Source organism: Bos indicus x Bos taurus, chromosome 8 (assembly GCF_003369695.1).
Source record: "Bos indicus x Bos taurus breed Angus x Brahman F1 hybrid chromosome 8, Bos_hybrid_MaternalHap_v2.0, whole genome shotgun sequence".
Classification (NCBI taxonomy): domain Eukaryota; kingdom Metazoa; phylum Chordata; class Mammalia; order Artiodactyla; family Bovidae; genus Bos; species Bos indicus x Bos taurus.
This window is the reverse complement of record NC_040083.1, coordinates 55,818,210-55,844,047: the sequence shown is the minus strand read 5'-3', so window position 1 is coordinate 55,844,047 and position 25,838 is coordinate 55,818,210.

Sequence of the window (25,838 nt, the reverse complement as noted above, 5' to 3'; positions counted from 1 at the left end):
TGGCTTCCCTGTGAATTCTACCAATAATCTGAGAAAGAAATACCACCAATATTATAAAAATTCTTACAAAGAATAGAAACTTAGGAAACACTTCACAAATAATTTTTTGTAAAACAGAAGAACTTTTATACCAAAACCAAAAAGGTATAACAAGAAGGAAAAATTATAGGCCAATTTTTTTTCTGATCATGGATACAAATGTCCTAAACCCAAAATCAGCAAACTGACTCCATAATTATGTAAAATAATAATATAGTACAATCTAGACAGTTGTAGGTTGAAAAAACCTAAAAATTGTTTCTGATAATAAAAATAATAATAATAACGTAACATTTTTCGTGATAAAGGGAGAAAGACCTTTAAGCAAACTAGGAATAAAAGACGGAGAAGGCAATGGCACCCCACTCCAGTACTCTTGCCTGGAAAATCCCATGGATGGAGGAGCCTGGTGGATTGCAGTCCATGGGGTCGCTGAGGGTCGGAAACGACTGAACGACTTCCCTTTCACTTTTCACTTTCATGCACTGGAGAAGGAAATGGCAGCCCACTCCAGTGTTCTTGCCTGGAGAATCCCAGGGACGGGGGAGCCTGGTGGGCTGCCGTCTATGGGGTCGCACAGAGTCGGACACGACTGAAGTGACTTAGCTGCAGCAGCAGCAGCATAAATACCTTATAGCAAACATGGCACTTAATGGTAAAATATTGAAAGCCAAGTACCTGAAATTAGGAAAGAGATGAAGAAGCCTGATATTAATTTCTACTAATATCTCTCTACAGATTGTAGCTAATGAAATTAAAAAGAAAAGAAATGAAAGATATAACTGAAGATATAAATGAAGGAAGTTTGGAAAGTTGCCATTATTTACAAATGATTGTGTATGTAGAAAAATTCAAGACTATCAAGTTGAAGAGTGAGAATTTATTCATGAATTTAGTAAGAACACTGGATAAAAATCAGTTTTATAATAAGCATCAATTATATTTCTGTATATTAGTGACTAAGAAGATGAATTGTAAGAAAGATACAATTTATAATAGCAGAGTTCAAGGTACCATATATGACAGCCAGAATAAATAGCAGAGAGCAGAATCAAATTTAAAAGCACTTCAGTCATCACAATTATCAAATGAAGACTATAAAATAACTTTTTATATTTAAGAGAATAAAAAGACTTAAAACATAAGCAAGGAGAAAAAGACTGCACCAAAAGACTAACAAAATATGAAAAAGAAACAAATTTCTATTCCAGAAGTTTTTAAATGGATATAAAAATTTTAAAGATAAATAAAAGCACAGATTAAATAGATGAGATAGAGTACTAGAAGATGGATATAATTCTTTCCTAAAATGTAACATAAAGAAATAAAGTGATAAAAGAGTTACAAAGCAGTGAAAAGACATGGAGAAGGATGAGGTAGGGTAGAATGAGGACTGTAACTTTTTTTTGTTTTTTTTATCTTTTTTTTTAAATTTTTTTAAATTTTATTTTATTTTTAAACTTTACATAATTGTAAGAGATAATACTCCAGCATTTTTAGTAACACTTAAAAGACACCAGTACTTGAATGTGAATATCATGAATGAATATTATAACCAATATTTTTAAGTGAAAGAAAAAATAAATTCACAAATACATGTAGTTTGATTTCATATATATAAACTTCAAATGCGTACAAAACTAGATGATCTAATATTTAGGAAGTCAGTCAGAGATTATAAATCTGTTGAGAAAAGCAAGAGAATGGTAGATGCAATGCAGGATGGTCATTGCCTTTGAGTGATGAAGTGGAGATGGGAATGATCCGCAAAGTTTTTGTGGGGTGCGCAGTATGCTACATGTGAAGCTAGGTTGTGGGTACCTGTGTAATGTTATTTATCTTAATGTGCATGTGTATGTGTGCTCAGTCATGTCTGACTCTTCTGCAACCCCATAGACTGTAGGCTGCCAGCTTCCTCTGTCCATGTGATTTCCCAGGCAAGAACACTGGAGCAGGTTGCCATTTCCTCCTCCATGGGAATCTCCCCAACCCAGGGATCAAACTCGCATCTCCTGTAGCTCCTGCAATGGCAGGCAGATGTTTTACCAGTGAGCATACCCTTCCCAAATATAAGAGTAAGTTTGGGCAGTTCACAGTTGCTTTTTAAATGAGAATGCATAGCCAATATTACTCAATGTACAAAATATAAATTAAAACCATAAGCAAGCATTTTGTACCTGTCAGCTTTAGATTAAAATGCTAAAATGTGATAAATACAGTCGACCAAAGTTTAGGGGGAAAGACACTAGTTATTGGCTGAAATGCAAGATAGTTCAAACATTTCATAGAGCATGTGGTAGTACTGTTTATAATCCTAAAACACTCAAAATTCATCAGTGTCCATCAGTGGGTATTAACTAAGTAAACTATGGTGACCCGTACAATCTAACACTATACAGTCACTAAAAATAATGAAGTGGTAGCTCTTATATGTGCTGATGGAGAACGACCTCCAAGAATACTATTCAGTGAAATAAGATGCAGAAGAGTGTGATTTCCCAGTATGCTTCTATTTATATAAAAAGATAAATACATGTAATATATGTTTGGCAAAGCATGAAGCATTGCTAGAAGGACAGCTACACAAACAAAGGAGAATGTGTAAAAATGGTTAATCCCAGGGAGTAATAGAGCAATGGTTCCAGGCTGTCAACTGTACTTTCTTTTCATTATCATTCCTTTTTTCATTGTCTGTATTTTTTTATTTTGTGCAAAAATCATCTTTCAGTTGAAAAAAGTCATTTGTATATTAAGATTCATATATGGACAGGGCTGTAACATAGCCATAATAAGGGAAATGTGTTTGTCTAAGTCACTATTAAAAAAATCTCTATATTTGGAACTTATAACTAAAGCAATAACTCAAAATCTCAACAAAAGTGAGTTTTTGTTTTATTTTACACTACTCAAGTGTTATCATCAGGAAGAAAAATCTATTGCATGAAATTTCTAGTGCTGCCTGGGTTTACCTTGCTTGGAAATAATGGGGAAAATGCTGTTTCAAATATTAAAAAAGAAAAAAAAAAGCTTGGCTGAATCTCTCCTTTGAAGTGTATAAATACAAAAGCAAACAATAGAAATAATTTTAAGATACCTATTTTGGGATCCCCTCTCCAAAACTGGGTATATTATTTAATTCCACTTTTTATCAGTTGTTCATTTGGGGTCAAACTTTCTACAGTTCCATAATGGAACTTGCCACTCTATTTTCAGAGGCGCAGATGGTGGAAAAGCGTTTCATGAGTAAACCATTTTATTTGAGTGGAACTGAATTAGCTTTTCCAACCCACAATTTCCAAATACAATGTCAGAAATGAAATACACCCTTCTGCAACCTAATGGTGTGGCTCTGGGAAAATCATGGCATCCCTCAGAAATACAGCCTTCTCTGCAAATGAGAATCCCCGATGCCTTTGCTGTAGTGTTGTGAGATTAAATCCCATGGCGCATTCCTTTAAAAGTACCTGCTGGCTGCCTGGTATACCTTTGAGCGCCCAGCCCGGCCTGCCTTCATAATCCCTGGACAGCATCTAAAAATAACAGTATCCAGCCCTGCAGAGGCCAACTGAATCAATATCTCTGGCCCTGGGCCTTAGCATCCACATTTTTCAAAGCTCCCTAGATGATTGTCATGTGCAGCTAGAGTTGAGAACCCTGGACTAACTCTGGACAAGGGCCTATCCTCTCTTCCAGCTAGCTATTAAAAACACTGACATCTTTATTGATTAAACACCAGTGAGGTTGTGAGAATCCACAAGCAAAGAAGTCGAACAGTCATTTGTTTGTGGTAGCATATGTGCTCCCCACACATTTTTGATTCGAGAAACAAGAACTGCCTTTGCTAACCTGCTGGGATGTTACTAACCTCCTCATGAGCCTCTAGCTGTGTGGCCAGTAGAGGTGACATTTTAAGGGAAGAGTAAGAAGGGAAGTGAGAGGAAAAGAACTTGTATTTTAAAAGCAGAAAAGACTTAACAAATGAGCATGCCCCAGGTATCAGTCTTTCCGGATCAGAATCAAGCCTAATACGGCATATTTCTTTCCATGTCAATGGCAATTACTCTCTAAAATGACTACATCCTTCTTCCCAGCCTTACCTGGCACTTCCAACATTCCTTTACTTGCTCTCTCTTTCATGTACAATTAGTTTACTGATTTGATTTTACTATATATTTGCATTAGAACCTAAATTTCATGAGAGAAGTTTTTAGCATCCCAGTTAGTTCTTATGCTGTTCAATTTTCTTCCTGCTGCTGCTACTGCTGCTAAGTCACGTAAGTCGTGTCCGACTCTGTACGACCCCATAGACGGCAGCCCACCAGGCTCCTCCATCCCTGGGATTCTCCAGGCAAGAACACTGGAATGGGTTGCCATTTCCTTCTCCAATGCATGAAAGTGGAAAGTGAAAGGGAAGTCGCTCAGTCATGTCCAACTCCTAGCAACCCCATGGACTGCAGCCCACCAGGCTCCTCCATCCATGGGATTTTCCAGGCAAGAGTACTGGAGTGGGGTGCCATTGCCTTCTCCGAATTTTCTTCCTAAACTTCTCCAAAACAAGAGGCCTAACCCCTAAGGCAACAACTGTTTTTATATATAGAAAAGAGATTACAGCATGTATCAAAGTATAGCACAATAGAAAAAACACAAACTAGAGGAAAGTGAACTGTTTTGTAACAATACTTTTAAAAAAGGGCTTTCCTGAATGATAGCATTTTCCAAACACTAGGGATTCTGCCCCATATTTTGCCTTAGTTTGATTACAACGCTTGTTTCCAATTCTGCCGGCTCCTCCAAAATCATCTTTCTTTGGCCATCCCTTGGCACTCACTATTGCTCTGCTTGGTCTATAATTCTCTAGTAGGCTCTGGTTCCTCGCTTTAATAATTGGAATCTGCCGGCTGTTTGTTAGCCTTCAGCATTTCCTCCAAAACTAAGTGAACTTGTAACAATATAAGATAAAGCTTTTCCTTCTTTTGTCTTTACTTTCTTTAGAATCTTACCAAAAATCTTGTTTACTCCTGGGGGCTACAACAAATTATTCTTTCCTGTTTGTTTACAAGAGAAATCACATATGTGTGTTGTGTAACTTTAAGCAGTTCAACATGTCATTCTGTGAGCAAAGGGAGCTTCTGACCCTGCTCTGGAGAACTGGCATCAGAGTCAGTGTTTATCTGAGCAGTTCACCTACTGAGCTGTGTGCCTGAATCTAGCCAGACAACTTCACCTGAATGGACCCCAGTTCTATGTCTCACTCATAAAATGCTAGGTAAGGTCATGTCAAACCCTTTTCCTCTATACTGCATGATTGTTTTATGAAAATATATTCACTAAATGTAAATCATTTAGTAAGCTTGCAGAACTTGGGCTTCCTAGGTGGCACTAGTATAAAGAACCTGCCTGCCAATGCTGGAGACATAAGAGACAAGGGTTTGATCCCTGGGTTGGGAAGATCCTCTGGAGAAGGGAATGACGACCCACTCCAGTATTCTTGCCTGGAGAATCCCATGGACAGAGGAGGATGGCGGGCTACAGTCCATGGAGTCACAAAGAGACACGACTGAAGCAACTTAGCACACATGCAAAATTTGGTAGGGTTCAATCAGCGTTAGCTTTTCCCCCACCAGTGCTTTAAAACTCTCTGTATGATAGAACTCTTCCTCCTCTAGACATCATCTCCAACGGGTCCAATTGATCTGCAAAGGTTCATTCTCTATATTAAAACACCTAGGTACTTCAGTCTGAACCTAAATTTTAATATCAAATCCAATGGATAGCTTCTTTTCTGTTCTGCAAGTTCAAGTCTGACTTGGTGTTTGGAGACTAGTGAGAAAGAAGAAATGAGACTGACTCTTCTTAGACTGTTATTCTGCTGGCAGACACCAGCCCTGATGGGTACCCTTGCTGGTTGGTCAGCAAGTGTGCCCCACCAAGGCTGAGATACATTGACTATCACACCTGGCTTTTTCACTCTGCTTTGTCTCCCAACTCCTCTGCTGGTGCTGGCCAGAGAGTTTAGTGGTTTCTTAGACAGTAAATGTCTTTTGTCTGTCCCAATAAATACCCAAATGACGGCTCTGCTGTGCAGCACATGAACTGGCTTTTTGAGAGGCCCACGAACATGCCCTTCTTAGTTAAGATCCTTTCAAGACATCTGAAGCCTGGCTACCTCTCAATGTCCTGTGGGAAAATACATACACTGGCTCCTCTAATCTGAGGAAGTGCAGCTTCATCCACTGTCTTTTTTTTTTTTTTGCAATCATCACCATTCAACCTCAGGCCTTCAGATTTTTCCAAGTAAGAGGCAGACACCAGGCCCTGGTGTGCTTGGTCACTCAGTTGGGTCCAACTCTTTGTGATCCCCTGGACTGTAGCCCTCCAGGCTCCTCTGTCCATGGAATTTTCCAGGCAAGAATACTGAAGTGAGTTGCCATTCCCTTCTCCAGGGGATCTTCCTGACCTAGACATCGAACCTAGGCCTCCTGTGTCTCAGGCAAATTCTTTACCGTCTGAGCCTCCAGGGATACCCATCCAGGCCATGGGCCTCTCCTCAAGCTTCAAGGAACACAGATTAAACTCTCAAAAATGGCTGTGTGTGGGGACACCTAAGAGTCTCATCAGGCTTCAAACCAGAGGGACATGCCAGTCTATCTCTTGCAGACACCATCATATTTAGTGGTGGGATCCTACTCACTTGGCTTGGGAAGGGAGAATTACCCCCTCCTCACCCTAAGAAAGAGAAAAGAGAGCCAACAGTTTCCTTCAAAGGATGTTTCCTTCACCAAAGTTGCTTCTGAATGTCCGACCTTTCCTTACTTGGGCTGTGGGAGTGATGGTGGCTGAACTGGGTAGCCACTTGCAGCAAAGTCTGTGGGGTTATGTTCAGCCCTTTCATTAGTGTGTTGGAAATCTTTTTCACCTCTTACACCCTTCACAGCTTCAGAGCTTTTGCCAAAATTCCAAAATAACAAAATGTGCCATTCCCATTCAACAGTATCTTGCAAACTTTTTCTTTATATATTTTTAAAAATGCTTAAAGGATACTTGGGACATTAGAATTACTCATTTTATCACTGAGCAATCTCAGGAAAATATTTATTCTAAGTCTCAGTATATTATACATAAAATGAACTAATAAGAAATTTACCTGACATGATAATTATGAGATTAAATGAGATAACCTATGAGAATTCCAGGTAAACTCTTTAGTGCTATTCAAAGATTAGTTAGTATAATAAATATAACCTGAGTAAAGTGAAACTCAAAAGTAGGTATTAAGGTAATTCAGGCTTACAAAACATCCTCCAGTAGGTAATATAAACACCTGAATACAGTCTGAAGTTTATAAACACCACCACATACCACAACCTTCAACCTAACTCTTGGATGACTCCAAAATGTTTAAAATTGATACATAAGAAGAAGAGGATGATAAAGAAGGGAAGAAGATGGAGGGAAGGAGAAACATTATTAAAGGAAAGAAATAACACTATAAAATGCTCATCATGGCTACACAAAAACCTCTTCTCATGGCGAAGGATTATCAGCTCCAGTTTTCATTTCTCAAACATCTACTCAAATCTTGCCATCAAGCCTTCTCCTGCCTTAGCATAACTAAAATGTCTTCTTTCTAAAATGCTAAAACTACCATATTTGTAACTTACAGTTTTCCAGCTACTTCGCGCACTTGTTTTTTTTCTCTCTCCAGTTACAAATAAAAACATTGAGATGAAGGTCGATCTATTTCTTCTGTGGCCCTTGCAATGCACAATAGATGGTTAAGTCTACAGGTGACAATGAGGGTATATTTATTTGCCTTCATTCAAATCAAAGTATGACATAAACCTAAGCTAAGAACCCTCAAGGTAAATTCATTTCTGTAGCAGATTTGATAAATTCTGTAGAAAATGCTAAGGTGCTCAAAAATATATACAGGTTGGATAAACAGCTAATATAAATGAGTAAGGGCTACTGAGGTGTCATGGGAGCCTCGGAGACCCTTGGTGCTTCCAGTAAGAGTGGAAATACCATGTGATATTTTCGTACTTCTGTTTTTGTATCAGCACTTCAAAGGAAAGAACACATTATTTACACACGCACACACACACACACCTGCCAAATGCAGGGAACTATGTCACTATTTCTATTAAGAAATTTTTTTCAATACCAGAAAACAACTTTCTTTACTTTCAGGTTCAGTCTTGATTTGTATTAATTTTTCCATTCTTACCTACTCTGAAGTACAGATTGTATTATTTCTGTTTGGTAAAATGTTAATTCCTAAATGTGCAGAATAATAAACAGTTAAAAAAAGAAGTTTAACCAAAGTAAGTGCTTAAGAAATTACTCTGAATCAAGGACTATACTATCAACTTGTACTTTTTTTTTAATCTTTTAAAGTTACAACATCCCTTCAAAATAGCTACAACAGACCTTGAGGAAACAGGCTCATGGAAGGTAAATAATTTGCCAAATGTCAAAGAGATTTATTTTACTGGAAAGTCTGTTTATTGATCACTATTCCATTTTGCATCCCCTAACTCATAACCAGGGCGAACAAGCTTTTGGCCATTAACACTCTGGCTCAGTGTTTGGAAAAATGAAGAAATTCATCCTGAAGTCATTCAACTAAAATACTCAGTCACCATGTGCACGTCGACTTTTCTCAGTTGTTTGAGATGTAATTCACACACCATGGAAGTTACTCATTTAATGTGTATAATTCTGTGGCTGGGTTGGTATATTTACAGTTGTGCAATCATCACCACAATTAGTTTTAGAATATTTTCAGCACCACAAAAGGAAAAACCCTGTACCCCTTGGCTATTCCTATTCCTCCATCCCTCCAGCTTTAGGCAACCATTCATCTACTGTATCCATATATTTGCCTATTTTGAACATTTCACGTAATGGAAGCACACAACATGTGGCATTTGGGCCTGATTCCTTCAGTCAATGTTAGGTTTCTAAGGCTCATCCCTGTTATAACACGGGCTTCCCAGGTGGCACAGTTGGTAAAGAATCCATCTGCCAATGAAAAAGACACAAGAGACATGGGTTCAGTCCTTAGGTTGGGATGATCCCTTGGAGAAGAAAATGGCAACCCACTCCAGGACTCTTGCCTGGGAAATCCAATGGATAGAGGAACCTAGCAGGCTATAGTCCACAGGTTTGCAGAGTCGGACACGACTGAGCATGCACACAGGCACTGTATGTTGTAGCACGTACCAATACCTTACTTATTTTCATGGCAGAATAACATTTTATGGCATAGATATGTCCCACTCTGAATATCCATTCAGCAGTTAGTGGACATTGGGCTGTTTCCACTGTTTGGCTACTATGAAGAATGCTACTATGAATGTTTGTGTACAAGATTTTGTGTAGACGTGTTTTCATTTCTCTTTGGTCTATACCCAGAAGTGAAATTGCTGGATCCTGTTGTAACTCTATGCTTAAGCTTTTGAAAATTGCAGTTTTCTAAAGTGGCAGAATCATTTTTCACCCCCACCAGCAGTGTAGGAGAGTTCCAATTTCTCCACTTCCTCACCTACATTTGTTGTTATCTGACTTTCTGATGATAGCCATCACAGTAGGTGTGAAATAGTATCTCATTTTGGTTTCTATTTGCATTTCCCTGATGGTTAATCCTAGGCTTTCGTTGAAGTGCATCTTAAAATATTTATTACAGTTATTCAATTCAATGTTAAAGCCCTTGCTCTTAAAGCAATTAAAATATCAATGAGAAAAAAAAGTGGACATTAATGCACTAAGCTGATATGAACATGTGAGCATATACGTATGTACATGTTTGTACATCTTGCATGCACACATTTCTTTACATGTAAACATTTATGTCTCCGAACTATGAAAACATGGGCTCTCAAGTTAAATTGCTTGAGGTCAAATCCAGGCACTGCCACACAGTACCTGGATGACCAAGAGCGAGGTGATTAATTGCTCTAAGTTCGTTTTTTCCGTCTGTAAGCAGGGACAGTAAAAATAGCATCCATAATTTGCTGAGCATAGTGCTTCTAGATAGTTGATTTACCATAAATATTAGCTCAATATTTCTGTATTCATTGACTCTTTACAATTCGGAGGTGTTTCATGTTCTGTAAAATCTATAAAAATCAATAATGAGTTTTACATATGATCTTTGCATATATTTGTTTGTAAGTACTTTAGCCCATATTTTGGTTTAGCCTTTAGCAGATTCCCCATCATAGATCAGTGTTCCTCCATACCCATATCCCCACTTCAAAATACAACTCTAAATTCCCCATAGAAAAAGAAAAAAATAATAAATATCTTTATTGCAAAAGAGCATCATCAGTTCTCATAGCAAAATATATCCCATTTTGATACAGCTCTAAGAGAGGTCCCAAGGTAACCAAAAGAGGAAGGAGGAAGCCCTTAGGGTCTGGGATGGTGTGTGCCCTTGTAGAGTAACAGAAGTCTCCTTCCTTTCTCCTACAAAGCCTTCTGATTTAGTCCTTATGCTGCCCACTCATCAAACCTGGGGAGCCATAGAAATAAGCAGCATGAATTTCTAGATAATGTCCTTCATTTCCATGTAGAAGCAGGTGCATCTTCCTCAGGATAAGTGGTGTGATGACACTGATCCACTTTGACAGGCCAGCTGATCTAAAATTACTCAGCACACATCACCACTGACTGGGGAAGCTTCTCCCAGGAGCTTATTCCACAACTCTTCAATCCCCCAGGTGCTAATTAAAATTTACTGGATAATATTTGCAAAGCTCAATGGCCCTAGTAACAGCAATTATCAGTTACTAAATGTTACTGCCAGGGATGTGGCTTGGTGATTGGCCTTTTTATTCAAGAGGACTTTTGTCCCTCCTCCCCCCCCTTCCCCTGATCCTTTCCCTCCACTTCTTCAAGAATCCAAAGGGGCTAAATGTCTCAACTGGCTTGAGAGGAGGAAAAACACACACACACACACACACACACATCACCCTACACATATAATAATTGTTTTTTCCTAGGACCACTAGGCATTAAGGGATCAGGTATTAAACGCATGATCCTGCTGTGAAAGTGAGGGGCTAGACTGGAGGCTCACTTCTGAGCCACCACCCAGGAATACTCCTGACCCACCCATTTAGCTCTGTGACTACATCAGTAGGTAGACCAAAGGCCCTGATCAAGACTTGCTAATCTTATCAGGTCATTGCAAATGATTGCACTTGATATGGGAGATGGTACATCTAAACAAAGGCCATCCAACCAATGTATGGAGTTGGCCACCAAAGAAGTCATAGGATAAGGGCTAAATCACCTGGTATCATGATTTGGCTCTGGCTCTGGCTTCTACAGAGCATAGGAGGAGGCCATTATTGCAGTGACATACAGATGCATTTCCTGTATTTAACTGAGTTAAATATGTGGGTTCACTAAGCAGATGATCTGTGGCAAAACAATATTATGGTCCAGATTCTTTTTAAATAAATGACCTTAAAATGAATAGTTAAATTTTTTTTACATTCTCATTCAGGAAAGATGTCAGAGTCAAGACTAGTTTAACTTAACCTTATTACTTGGGGCACTGACAGCTTTTGTTCCTTGCTCATATGCCAAAGACAACTTTTTACCAAGACACAAGGTTCTCAATTGTTCATGTGTTTGTTTTCCAGACTTTTCTTCCAAGAGAACTAATATTTGGAGAACACCTGTTATTTCCTAGACATTAATGCTTGGCACTTTAAACAACCAGATACATTTTTCTTTGTCTTGGCCTACCTATAACATCAACTCTTCTTTTTCCTTTTAAAGTGAATCTATTTTCAGAAGCACAGGCAAAGATGATGGCCCAAATTTCTGATAATCAAAGATTTATCAGAAGCAAAAAAGACAGTGGAAGAAAGACCACACTTTGTGAGGGAGAACCCAAGGTTATTATAAAACTCTTCCCCATTCAATCTCTGTGGCCTTCTCCAAGGCACTGAACATTCTGGGCTTTGAGGCATCTCACTGGGTCAAGATGAAACACTGCAGGTAAAGGAGCTCAGAGAGAGGTGGGATGCTGCACAGTTAATAAGTAGGAGGACTTATATTCCAATCAGAAGGTCAGTAGAAGTGAAATAATTAAGATCCTCACAAACACTGGAAATGCTCATGGAGATCAAACTGAAACGTTACTGAGTTAAAAAGATATGGCTGTGTATATTGTGGGGCAAATGATGAGCATCAACAGTTAAATTTTTTTCTGTTCCCAATTACATAAGGTTTTCTTCAGAACCAAGCAGGTTTAGAACTAAGTTGCAACAGCAATTAATAATGCAGATCATCCTATTTTTTTCACTGTACAATATCATATAGCAACAAAGTTTGCATCCTTTGAAGTTTTATAGGAAATATATCAGGGTAAGGAGGAGAATGTAAGTTTGTTGTGCAGTATGTATAAACATTATCCTCCCTCCAGTTCAGTTCAGTTCAGTTCAGTCTCTCAGTCGTGTCCAACTCTTTGAGACCCCATGAATTGTAGCACGCCAGGCCTCCCTGTCCATCACCAACTCCCGGAGTTCACCTAAACTCCTGTCCATCGACTCGGTGATGCCATCCAGCCATCTCATCCTCTGTCGTCCCCTTCTCCTCCTGCCCACAATCTCTCCCAGCATCAGAGTCTTTTCCAATGACTCAACTCTTCGCATGAGGTGGCCAAAGTACTGGAGTTTCAGCTTTAGCATCATTCCTTCCAAAGAAATCCCAGGGCTGATCTCCTTCAGAATGGACTGGTTGAATCTCCTTGCAGTCCAAGGGACTCTCAAGAGTCTTCTGCAACACCACAGTTCAAAAGCATCAATTCTTCAGCACTCAGCCTTCTTCACAGTCCAACTTTCACATCCATACATGACCACAGGAAAAACCATAGCCTTGACTAGACAGACCTTTGTTGGCAAAGTAATGTCTCTGCTTTTCAATATGCTATCTAGGTTGGTCATAACTTTCCTTCCAAGGAGTAAGCGTCTTTTAATTTCATGGCTGCAGTCACCATCTGCAGTGATTTTGGAGCCCAAAAAAATAAAGTCTGACACCATTTCCACTGTTTCCCCATCTATTTCCCATGAAGTGATGGGACCAGATGCCATGATCTTAGTCTTCCAGATGTTGAGCCTTAAGCCAACTTTTTCACTCTCCACTTTCACTTTCATCAAGAGGCTTTTTAGTTCCTCTTGACTTTCTGCCATAAACGTGGTGTCATCTGCATATCTGAGGTTATTGATATTTCTCCCAGCAATCTTGATTCCAGCTTGTGTTTCTTCCAGTCCAGCATTTCTCATGATGTACTCTGCATATAAGTTAAATAAGCAGGGTGACAATATACAACCTTGATGTACTCCTTTTCCTATTTGGAACCAGTCTGTTGTTCCATGTCCAGTTCAAACTGTTGCTTCCTGACCTGCATACAGATTTTTCAAGAGGCAGATCAGGTGGTCTGGTATTTCCATCTCTTTCAGAATTTTCCACACTTTATTGTGATCCACACAGTCAAAGGCTTTGTTATAGTTAATAAAGCAGAAATAGATGTTTTTCTGGAACTCTCTTGCTTTTTCTATGATCCAGCGGATGTTGGCAATTTGATCTCTGGTTCCTCTGCCTTTTCTAAAACCAGCTTGAACATCTGGAAGTTCATGGTTCATGTATTGCTGACGCCTGGCTTGGAGAATTTTGAGCATTACTTTACTAGTGTGTGAGATGAGTGCAATTGTGCAGTAGTTTGAGCATTATTTGGCATTGCCTTTCTTTGGGATTGGAATGAAAACTGACTTTTTCCAGTCCTGTGGCCACTGCTGAGTTTTCCAAATTTGCTGTCATATTGAGTGCAGCACTTTCACAGCATCATCTTTCAGAATTTGAAATAGCTCAACTGGAATTCCATCACCTCCACTAGCTTTGTTCATAGTGATGCTTTCTAAGGCCCACTGGACTTCAGATAGTTTAAGGTTTAATAATAAGATTTTTATAACCAGAATGCTTACAGGCAGTATTTCGGGAGTCAGCACTCAGAAAGCAATAACAAGAGGCTTCTGCCACCCTTGTTGAAGAGATGAAGGAAGAAGAGTATTGGAGGCTGGTGGGAGCTGGAACTGTGGAGGTGAGGCAACCTATATCTGCTGGCAAGGAGAAAGGTGGAGACAGGGAGGCAGCAGGAAAAAAATGCCTCCAAACTCTCCCTCTCTCCTCATGCCCTGTCATTACATAGAGCAGAGCAGAAGATAGAGGAATTAGGGGAGGAAAAATGGAGAAAAATCAGTATACTGGACTTTTTATCTGATCCTAAGATAAACAGATAATCACGATGGTATGATGACTCACCTAAAGCCAGACATCCTGGAATGTGAAGTCAAGTGGGCCTTAGAAAGCATCACTACAAATAAAGCTAGTGGAGGTGATGGAATTCCAGTTGAGCTATTTCAAATCCTGAAATATAATGCTGTGAAAGTGCTGCACTCAATATGACAGCAAATTTGGAAAACTCAGCAGTGGCCACAGGACTGGAAAAGGTCAGTTTTCATTCCAATCCCAAAGAAAGGCAATGCCAAAGAATGCTCAAACTACTGCACAATTGCACTCATCTCACACACTAGTAAAGTAATGCTCAAAATTCTCCAAGCCAGGCATCAGCAATACATGAACCATGAACTTCCAGATGTTCAATCTGTTTTTAGAAAAGGCAGAGGAACCAGAGATCAAATTGCCAACTTCCGCTGGATCATGGAAAAAGCAAGAGAATTCCAGAAAAATGTCTATTTCTGCTTTATTGACTATGCCAAAGCCTTTGACTGTGTGGATCACAATAAACTGTGGAAAATTCTGAAAGAGATGGGAAAACCAGACCACCTGACCTGCCTCTTGAGAAACCTATATGCAGGTCAGGAAGCAACAGTTTGAACTGGACATGGAACAACAGACTGATTCCAAATAGGAAAAGGAGTACGTCAAGGCTGTATATTGTCACCCTGCTTATTTAACTTATATGCAGAGTACATCATGAGAAACGCTGGGATGGAAGAAGCACAAACTGGAATTAAGATTGCCGGGAGAAATATCAATAACCTCAGATATGCAGATGACACCACCTTTATGGCAGAAAGTGAAGAGGAACTCAAAAGCCTCTTGATGAAAGTGAAAGTGGAGAGTGAAAAAGTTGGCTTAAAGCTCAACATTCAGAAAACGAAGATCATGGCATCCGGTCCCATCACTTCATGGGAAATAGATGGGGAAACAGTGGAAACAGTGTCAGACTTTATTTTTGGGGGCTCCAAAATCACTGCAGATGGTGACTGCAGCCATGAAATTAAACGATGCTTACTCATTGGAAGGAAAATTATGACCAACCTAGATAGCATATTCAAAACTGGAGACATTACTTTGCCAACAAAGGTCCGTCTAGTCAAGGCTATGGTTTTTCCAGTGGTCATGTATGGATGTAAGAGTTGTGAAGAAAGCTGAGCACCGAAGAATTGACACTTTTGAACTGTGGTGTTGGAGAAGACTCTTGAGAGTCCCTTGGACTGCAAGGAGATCCAACCAGTCCATTCGAAAGGAGATCAGTCCTGTGTGTTCTTTGGAAAGACTGATGCTAAAGCTGAAACTCCAGTACTTTGGCCAGCTCATGCGAAGAGTTGAGTCATTGGAAAAGACTCTGATGCTGGGAGGGATTGTGGGCAGGAGGAGAAGGGGACGACAGAGGATGAGATGGCTAGTTGGCATTACTGACTCGATGGACGTGAGTCTGATTGAACTCCGGGAGTTGTTGATGGACTGGGAGGCCTGGCATGCTGCAATTCATGGGGTCACAAAGAGTCAGACATGACTGACTGACTGAATTGAACTGAAGATAAACAGAAGCCTTTGAAAGATTATAATTTAGGGAGTAAAGTGGTGAAATTGACAGCTCGGGTCCTTTCTGTTAAACGTTTTGTGAAATAGCATTCAAATGCATATTTTCTTCCATATTGATAATTGCTGGGTAGAGAGAGCAAGAGAAAGAAAGGAAGAAAAATGCTTGAGATATTTCAGCTTTGCAGGAAAATAAAAAAAAAAAGGAAAAGACTATCAAGACAAAAGACAAATGTGGACACTCTAGCAAAAGCCACAAGTGACAGTGTGAAAATCCATTGGGTGATTTGTAGGACTTACCTAGAGAATGGCAATGAACTCAGTCAAAGATCATGCTGAAGATGAGAGATTTCATGTATGTTCTCCTTTTCTGAGGACTTAGTATTGCAAATCTTCATCAAAGGATTTGCTAGAGCTCAGATGTTTTCTGTTTTTGTGAACTTGCAATGAGAGTTACAAAAGCTATTCTTTGGGGGAAGGTTTTACTTTTCTTCACTGGGTAGTGTTGAAAGGGAAAAAAGAGACAGACTCTAAAACCATTTTGGTTCCAAAGATATAGGTTGACTTCCTGTATCGTACTAACTAGATTGCTATGGTTAATTTCTGTGTCCTATTTCCCTAAAACAATTGAGATCTAAAAGTACTTTGAGGAAAACTCTAGACCTCTCAGTAAAAACAAAAAGGAAGGGAGAATACATAGCATGCGTATTCTATAAATGAAAGAACGATGAAGAACCCAGGAAGTTTTCTAAATCAGTGATTCTGATACTTTGCTATGTGTCATCTATTGTCTAGGGAGATTGTTAACACTGTAAATTCCCAAGGGCCCCTGAAAAACAACTGAAATGCAATCTCTGAGTAAGATCTAGGGTTTTGTATTTTTAAAATGTCCTCTACGTGATTCTGATGTATAGCTATCTTTGGCAATCACCATAGATACAATTTAAGGTCCAAACCACGTTTATTTTAAAATTCCAGATAAGTAAAATGGCGATAATTAAAATGTTTAGCCTAATGAGTTTTCAGGTCCTTCCACTTATAGCATTCTATTACTCTTGCTATTCAGTTTCAAATTTAAATGATAAAGATGGGTTCAAACTTCTAAAATTCCTAAAACTCACTTGACCTCAATGGATTGTTTCTTTGTTGTACAATGCCAGTGTGAACTTTTGATAATGGGCTTTTAAAAATAACATACAATACACAAATTTAAATGTGTTTCAATTTTGGGTTTTTATTATGAGTGTATTTTAAGTGGGTTCTGAAGTCCTCTGAGTACCTAGACTCAGAGTGGACACATGGAGACAGCTTAAGAAATAAAATGAGTATTATTTACATGCCGCAGAAAATTATAGTCTAGTGCTTTAGTTCAAAAGTAACTGCAATCTTTTCCAGTGAAGGCTCCAATAGAATGTCAATCATTGTCAATGATCAGTATCCTGAAGTCAACAAAAATCCTGCTCTTCAACATGGTTACTGTCTTCAAACTTCTTTTCTGGCATCAAATACTCATCTGTGTCCTGTGTTTTTAGAAGTTTTGTGTAAGAAGACCTGCTTGACTCATTCTGAAGAATTTCTCTGATTTGTATTCTAGTTCATATTATACAATTGTCTGTCTCTCTTTTTTGGTTAACCAAGGACCAAAGATTCAATACTCAACTTGGAATACAAATCAGTTTCTAGAAACTTCATTCTTACTTTCTGATACCTGTGCTCTATCTATAATAGCACCACTAGAAGTAGACACAAACCATCACCATTTATTTCTGTATAACTACTTCTGAGGTTTGTATGATTTTCACTGAAAAGGTGTCAAGGCTGAGTGGATTGATTACAAGCAACCACTTTCACCCTAGTCCAGAATCCTTCAAAATGAAACCAAAACTATCTAAGCTATGTTACTGCCAAACAAACAAAAAATTGGTGAACTTCTGAAGAACAGAAAACCAATAGGAATGAAAAAAGAACTAAAGACTGAATATAATTGTAATGAAAATACACAAATACAAATTAAATAAATGGTGTTGAGATCAGAGTACTTTAGGAGGATACTGGGTGTGAAAGGATACAGGGACTGATAATGGAGCTTTAGGTAATTATCACTTCAATTTTAAGTGAATTGAATTGCTTTGTACAAATATCTTGAGAGGATAAAGTAACTGAGTTTTCTCCCAAAAGGTATCAGTAAACAGAACACTAAAACAAGAAAATTCCAACTAGCTGGAGGCATAGAGAAACATGAGGGTGTGCTTTCAAAACCAAAAATAAGTTGCCAGCATACCATGTTCTTCACTGTTTGTATCTCTCCAAAGACTAGATTCTCTAGTCACAAATATGCATCCATAAGAAGGTAAGAAGAGGAGAAGGGAGCAACAGAGGATAAGATGGTTGGGTGGCATCATCGACTCAATGGACATGAGTTTGAGCAAACTCTGGGAGAGAGTGAAAGGCAGGAAACCCTGGTGTGCTGCAGTCTGTGGGGTCACCAAGAGTCAGGCACAACTTAGCAACTGAACAAGAAGAAGAAGAAGCAGGTAAAGAGGAAATGCTTCTGAAAATACAAGCAAATAAACTAGGAAGTAGAAAATATCTGAGAAAAGCCAAAGCTACCAAAGAATGAATTCCAATAAGTAGAAAACTAACACGTGGAAAAATATTTGATGGAGCAAGCTAAGACTGCAATGGATTCATGTGGATACGTTTATCATTTCTATAAAAAGAGAAGAGTATTTTATGAAAAAAAAATCTGGAGAAATTGGAAGGAAAAGTATGTTCAAAAGGTGAGATGAATAGCCAAATGAACTAGGCAGAAGAGTAAATTAGTGAGCCTAGACAATCATGCCAAAGAACTTCATAGAACATGGTGTGAAAAGAAAAAATGATGGAAGACACAATGAAATAAAGAGTTGCAGAGAATAGATCTATTGGACTCCAAATCTATTTAATAGGATTATGAGGAAAAGAAAAGCTAGATAATAGAGAAAATATGTAATCAGTGAAAAAAATGTTTTAAATTACAGAAGACCCAAAGATGTCAATCTGGAGAATAAGTAACATATCATTTTCCACAAGCCAAGACTGAAAAAGAAGGCTCCTGAAAGAGAAAGAACAGCTTCCCTACAAAAGAAAAAGAATCATATTAACATCAGGCTTTTCCTTGACCACAATACATACTTAAAGATAATAAAACAAAAACTATGGCAAATTTCTAATAAAAATTCCACCTTAAGCATAACCAATTTTTTGTACCTGTTTTGAAAAGTCATAAGTAACTGCATTATTCAGCAAGGTATTAATAATAAGTGATGATGAACAAATATTATGAAATATTACTATATGACTTGATAAAGGGACAAGTAGCACTTGGGACAACTTCTCTGAACATGATTATAAATTCTAAAGTCAGTGGCTGTAAGACTGAGAAGCTGAGCACAGCTTTCAATAGATTCACAGGGCTAAGATCCAAAAACGGCACTCAAGGCCTGTCTAGCAGGAGGGTCCTTACGAGGACCTAACTTTTGAGCGGCACTCAAGCAATATTAAACCCAGAAATAACCTGACTCTAACAGGACACAAAGTTCTGCTTCAAACAGTTCTAAACCATTTGGTGTCGAGGTGACTTGGTTTTGTTATTGACCTTAGAATAAAAGCCAGTCAGAAGAAAAGTAAAGACTCTGGCATAATAAAAATATATATATATATATAATCCGTTCAGTTCAGTCACTCAGTCATGTCCAACTCCTTGCGACCCCATGAACTGCAGCATGCAAGGCCTCCCTGTTCATCATCAACTCCCAGAGTCTACCCAAACACATGTCCATTGAGTCAGTGATGCCATCCAACCATCTCATCCTCTGTCGTCCCCATCTCCTCCCACCCTCAATCTTTCCAGATCAGGGACTTTTCAAATGAGTCAGCACTTCCCATCAGGGGGCCAAAGTATTGGAGTTTCAGCTTCAACATCAGTCCTTCCAATGAACACTCAGGACTGATCTCCTTTAGGATGGACTGGTGGGATCACTGTGCATTCCAAGGGACTCTCAAGAGTCTTCTCCAACACCACAGTTCAAAAACGAATCGCCAGTCCAGGTTCAATGCAGGATACAGGATGCTTGGTGCTGGTGCTCTGGGATGACCCAGAGGGATGGTATGGGGAGGCAGGTAGGAGGAGGGTTCAGGATTGGGAACATGTGTACACCCGTGGCGGATTCATGTTGATATATGGCAAAACCAATACAATATTGTAAAGTAATTAGCCTCTAATTAAAATAAATAAATTTAAATTTTAAAAAAAGCATCAATTCTTCTGCACTCAGCTTTCTTTATAGTCCAATTCTCGCATCCATACATGACCACTTGAAAAACCATAGCCTTGACTAGACGAACCTTTGTTGGCAAAGTAATGTCTCTGCTTTTGAATATGCTGTCTAGGTTGGTCATAACTTTTCTTCCAAGAAGTAAGCGTCTTTTAATTTCATGGCTGCAATCACCATCTGCAGTGATTTTGGAGCCCAAAAAAATAAAGTCTGACACTGTTTCCACTGTTTCCCCATCTATTTGCCATGAAGTGATGAGACCAGATGCCATGATCTTAGTTTTCTGAATGTTGAGCTTTAAGCCAACTTTTTCATTCTCTTCTTTCACTTTCATCAAAAGGCTCTTTAGCTCTTCTTCATTTTCTGCCATAAGGGTGGTGTCATCTGCATATCTGAGGTTATTGATATTTCTCCCAGCAATCTTGATTCCAGCTTGTGCTTCCTCCAGCCCAGCGTTTCTCATGATGTACTCTGCATATACGTTAAATAAGCAGGGTGACAATATACAGCCTTGATGTACTGCTTTTCCTATTTGGAACCAGTCTGTTGTTCCATGTCCAGTTCTAACTATTGCTTCCTGACCTGCATATAAATTTCTGAAGAGGCAGGTCAGGTGGTCTGGTATTCCCATCTCTTTCAGAATTTTCCACAGTTTATTGTGATCCAATCCACACAATCAAAGGCTTTGGCATAGTCAATAAAGCAGAAGTAGATGTTTTTCTGGAACTCTTTTCCTTTTTCCATGATCCAGCAGATGTTGGCAATTTGATCTCTGGTTCCTCTGCCTTTTCTAAAACCAGCTTGAACATCTGGAAGTTCACAGTTCACGTACTGCTGAAGCCTGGCCTGGAGAATTTTAAGCATTACTTTACTAGCGTGTGAGATGAGTGCAATTGTGCTGCAGTTTGAGCCTTCTTTGGCATTGCCTTTCTTTGGGATTGGAATGAAAACTGACCTTTTCCAGTCCTGTGGCCACTGCTGAGTTTTCCAAATCTGCTGACATATTGAGTGCAGCACTTTCACAGCATCATCTTTTAGGATTTGAAAGAGCTCAACTGGAATTCCATCACCTCCACTAGCTTTGTTCATAGTGATGCTTCCTAAGGCCCACTTGACTTTGCATTCCAGGATGTCTGGCTGTAGGTGAGTGTGAGTGATCATACCATCGTGATTATCTGGGTTGTGCAGATCTCTTTTGTACAGTTCTTCTGTGTTCTTGCCACTTCTTCTTAATATCTTCTGCTTCTGTTAGGTCCATACCATTTCTGTCCTTTATTGAGCCCATCTTTGCATGAAATGTTCCCTTTGTATCTCTAATTTAACCTCAAATTATTTCTAGTTTTTCATATACAATCTTTGGCATTTTGGAAAAAAAAAAAAAAAACAGGCAAGGGAAATGCAAACCAGAACCACACTAAGACATCACTGCCTATCTGTTAGGACAGCTACTACCAACAAGACAAAAGATAAGAAGTGTGGGCAAGGATGTGGGCAAAAGGGAACTCATGTGGTGTTGGTGGAGATGTAAATTGGCTCAGCCACTATGGAAATAGTATGGAGGTCCCTCAAAAAATTAAAAGTACTCTATCTGACAATTGTAGTTCTGGGTATTTATCTGAAGAAAACAAAACCACTAACTTAAAAAGATACCTGCACCCTATAGCTGATTCATGTCGATGTATGGCAAAACCCACCACAGTATTGTAAAGTAATTATCCTCCAATTAAAATAATCTAATTAATTTTAAAAAGATACCTGCACCCTCCATATTCACTGCAGTACTACTTACAATCGCCCAGACATAGAAACAACTTAAGTGTCAAATGATGGATGAATAAAGAAAATGTGATACAGGTATTAGTGAAAAAAGTGAAAGTGTCAGTCACTCAGTCATGTTCAACTCTTTGGGATCCCATGGACTGTAGGCTTCCAGGCTCCCCCATTCTTTGAGATTCTCCAGGCAAGAATGATGGAGTGGGTTGCCATGCCCTCCTCCAGGGGATCTTCCTGACCCAGGGATTGAAGCCAGGTCTCCTGTACTACAGGCAGATTCTTTACCACTGAGCTACCAGGGAAGTCCCTTATTGTCTGAGTCATGTGTGGATGTGAGAGTTGCACTATAAAGAAAGCTGAGCACTGAAAAATTGATGCTTTTGAACTGTGGTGTTGGAGAAGCCTCTTGAGAGTCCCTTGGACTGCAAGGAGATCCAACCAGTCAATCCTAAAGGAAATCAGTCCTGAATATTCAGTGAAAGGACTGATGCTAAAGCTGAAACTCCAATTCTTCGGCCACGTGATGCAAAGAACTGACTCATTTGAAAAGACCCTAACGCTGGGAATGATTAAAAGCAGGAGGATTAGGGGATGACAGAGGATAAGATGGTTGGATGGCATCACTGATTCAATGGACATGAGTTTGAGTAAGCTCCTGGAGTTGGTGATGGACAGGGAGCCCTGGAGTGCTGTAGTCCATGTGGTTGAAAAGAGTCAGACTGAGCGACTGAACTGAATTGTGCTGTTAGATATTAATGGAATATAATTCTGCCATAAAAAAGAAGGAACTCTTGCCATTTTTGAAAACATGAATGGAAAAACTAAGTGAAATAAATCAGACAGAGAAAGACAAATACCATGTGATCTCACTTTTATGTGAAATCCAAAAGCAAAAACAAAACAAACTCACAGAAAGAGAGTTGCCAGAGGCTGGGGAGTGGGCAAAATGGATGAAAGTGTTCAAAAGGTACAAACTTCCAGTTATAAAAAAAACTAAGTCATGGGGATTTAATGTATAGCATGGTGACTATAGTTAAGGATATTTGAATATATTGTACTGTATATTTGAAAGTTGCTAAAAGAATAGATCTGAAAAGGTTTCATCACAAGAAAAAATATGTTGCAACTATGTATGGTAACAAATGTTAACTAGATTTATTGTGGCAATCATTTTACAGTATATACAAATGTTAAATCATTGTGTTGTATACCTAAAAACCAATGTAATGTTACATGTTACCTATACCTCAAAAAAATTGTTTAAAGTTGATATTTAATCTAAGAAATATTGAGCTTCTCTGGTGACTCAGAGGTAAAGAATCTACCCGCAATGCAGGAGACACAGGAGATGTGGGTTCGATTCCTGGGTGGGGAAAACCCCCTAGGGCAGGACATGGCAACCCACTCCAGTATTCTTGTCTGGAGAATCCATGAACAGAAGAGCCTGGAAGGCTACAGTCCACAGGGTCACAAAGAGTTGGACACAACTGAGAGAGTGAACTAGCACGAATCTAAGAACTGATTAGAGTAATCAAGTAGAATATCAAAGCCAGACAAGGAAAGTACAAGAAAAGAAAATTACAGGCCAATATCCCTGATGAGCATATGTGCAAAAATCCTCCACCAAATACTAGCAAACAGAATTGAACAGCACATTAAAAGGATCACATACCATGGTCAAGTGAGATTTATCCCTAGGATGCAAGGATAATTCAACATACAAAAATCAATAAATGCGGTGCACCACTTCAACAGAATAAAGGATAAAAATTATGTAATCATCTCAATGGACGTAGAAAAAATCATTTGACAAAATTCAACATCATGTCACATTAGAAACCCTCAACAAATCAGGTATGGAAGGAAAGTATTGCAACAAAATGTACTCCATGTACAACAAGCCTATAGCTGACATGATACTCAATGGTGACAAGTTGAAAGTTTCCTCTAAGTTCAGGAACAAGACAAGAGTGCCTACTCTTGCCACTTTTACTTAAAATTGTTCTGAAAATCTTAGCCAGCTCAACTGGGCAAGGAAAAGAAATAAAAAAGCACCCAAATAAAGAAGGTGGACGTTAAATTGTCTCTATTTGTGGATAACATTATCTTATACATAGAAAACCTAAGAACCTCACCAAGAAACTGTTAGAACTAACAAATGAATCCAGCAAAGTTGCAAGACACAAAAATCAGTATTTTTTTAAAAAGCTATGATACTATACACTAACAAAAAACTATTAGAGAAATTAGAAAAATCCCATTTATAATACTATCAAAAACAGTAAAATATTTAAGAATAAATTCAACCAAGGGGATGAAAGACCTATAGACTGAAAACTACAGACACTGAAAACACAGAAAACAAGATATTGATAAAATTAACTAAAGAAGCACAAGTGGCTATCTTGAAGAGGGATGTAACATAAGGTAGACTGTTGCATAGCTTACTCTGTTACTGCCTCTCCAGGTCTCTTTTATGCTGCTATACTCCTCTATAATATTCTTTTCAACACTGAGAATACACTTATATAATCTAGGGACAATTTACATATGGAAACAGCAGCATGAAGACAATTCCCCTGCCATAAAAGTTTTTACTGAATCAGTAGGTTCACATTCTATCATTAGAACATCACAGCCCTAGCTAATAGATTTCTTTCTGCTTCATAATTGTTTTGTTATTGTTGTTTTTAAGCAGGAAATCTTATTACCAAGAAATAGAGTTCTTGGCAATTTATCCATGATTGTTGGCTAGAAAATTATATATTATTTATAGAATATTCTGTCTTGTGAGAAAGTTGTGGTCCACACATATATGTGTTTATGAGTGTGAATGCATGTTTTGGCTCTCACTGCATTTGAAAAGTATTTGAAATAGTTATAAACACAAAAATTGGGGAAAGTTTGTACAGAAATTCAGATTTTTATCCTTACCCTAGAATCACCAGTCATTATGGTTTCATATCTCATTTACTTCAACTCTCCCACCCTACAATTGAGCTCAGCAGATCTTTAAAATAGGATGCATATAAAGCTGCAGTCCTTGCCTTAATTTTTCCCCAAGGAGGACACACTGTAGAAAATTCCATTAAATAGCCTGGCAAAGTGGAATAGTACAGGGTTCCAACACGTTCCCCAGCAGAGGTTAACATGTAGTTTCAATTTCCATTCTGCCAGTTTCTTTTCTAGTGCCATGACAGACTGAATGCTCTCAAACAAGTTCCTTCCAGCCTGGAAATGAAGGGTTTCCAATCTACGTTAATTTTCTTTTTATTTTTTTCTTAACTCAAATGAAAACAGTAATTTGATGGACTCTGTCAACAGAAAATAGCTCTGGTGCCCTTTTCCCCTTTCTACTGTGGAACAAACTCCAAATCAAATAGCTCATTTTTATCAGGAAAGCTGCCTTCAGGAACATACAATTAACCATTCCTCACTCTAAGAAACTTATACCTTTTAAAAAATCTACTGCCCAGCATCTTGTAGGAATGAAGAGGAAACCAAGTCCAGATGAAAGAGTCAGAAAGCTGGAAATGATGACAATTATCATCAGAAGAGAGAATGGTGCTGGTTGAGGATCTATGGAACCACTCATCACCAAGGACATGCTCCCTGGATATGGCTTTATCATAGAGGGAAAGCAGGTTTCATAGATTCTTGCTGGTCCTTTGTCATCTCTCTGCATTCTTAAGTTGGAGTGTTGTAGCACTCAGTCCTGAGACCTCTTCTTTAATTATACCCATTTCTTTGTTCTAATCTCTCACCTGATCTAATCTCATGACTCAAAATGCCATCTGTACACTGTGTATCTGCAAATTTAGAATCCCAACCCACACCTTTCCAGCG